Raw genomic sequence first — 836 nt, forward strand, 5'->3', positions numbered from 1 at the left:
TATATATCATGGACTTGCACAAAACCGTGCATAAAGTGTCCATTTTACACGAATTTTCCCCGATTCCTGTTTTTAGTCTCCCCGAAGCCGATTTTAACTCTCACTCGACCACAATGTTTACATTTTGAACCGACCGCATTTTTCCTCTCATAATATTCTTCAGCCACCGCGAGTAACTCCGTAATTATAGATTTATCCTTGGTGCTGTTTTTATTCCTAAATAGAACTTACATCATGTTGAAGAGCCATTGTTGTAGATTAAAGCCTGAAACAGGAGGGGGAGGTATTGGGAAAAGAACTCGGAGCAAAAACTCTCCCAAAGCACTGATGACTTAGAGTAAAGTGATTCTAAAACGCTGACTAACAGCTTTTTTCTCCTTGGTCAAATTATCACTCAGAGATGCGGGGGATGAAGCGAAAGAAATGTGCGTTTATGTATCCTTTTTTCTGTGTTTTAGGAGTAGTTTGTTAGTTGTGATGATATGATTGTCGTTAATGATGTGTGCTGATGTAGAAGGAATGTTGAAGGAATAGAAGGATAGGAATTGATGGGCGGTGATGGTTGTGGTAATTGCCTGGTGCATGGTAGTGGTTAGCACGTTAGTACTTCTGGTGTTGTTATTATGAATATGAAAAAAGAATTTCAAATTATAGCAACTGATGACCGAAAACTTTAATAACATGGGAGTGAACAATGAGGAAATTTGAATGCAGTTCATAAGTTTTATATATACTCGACATTTACACTTCTGCAAGATTACACTTGTACGCTTATGAGAACACCGAACCTCCTTAAAATACACAAAGGCGGTAAAGGACATCCATCTCCTCCCCTT

The sequence above is a fragment of the Penaeus monodon genome, chromosome 27 (assembly GCF_015228065.2).
Source record: "Penaeus monodon isolate SGIC_2016 chromosome 27, NSTDA_Pmon_1, whole genome shotgun sequence".
In the NCBI taxonomy this organism is placed as follows: domain Eukaryota; kingdom Metazoa; phylum Arthropoda; class Malacostraca; order Decapoda; family Penaeidae; genus Penaeus; species Penaeus monodon.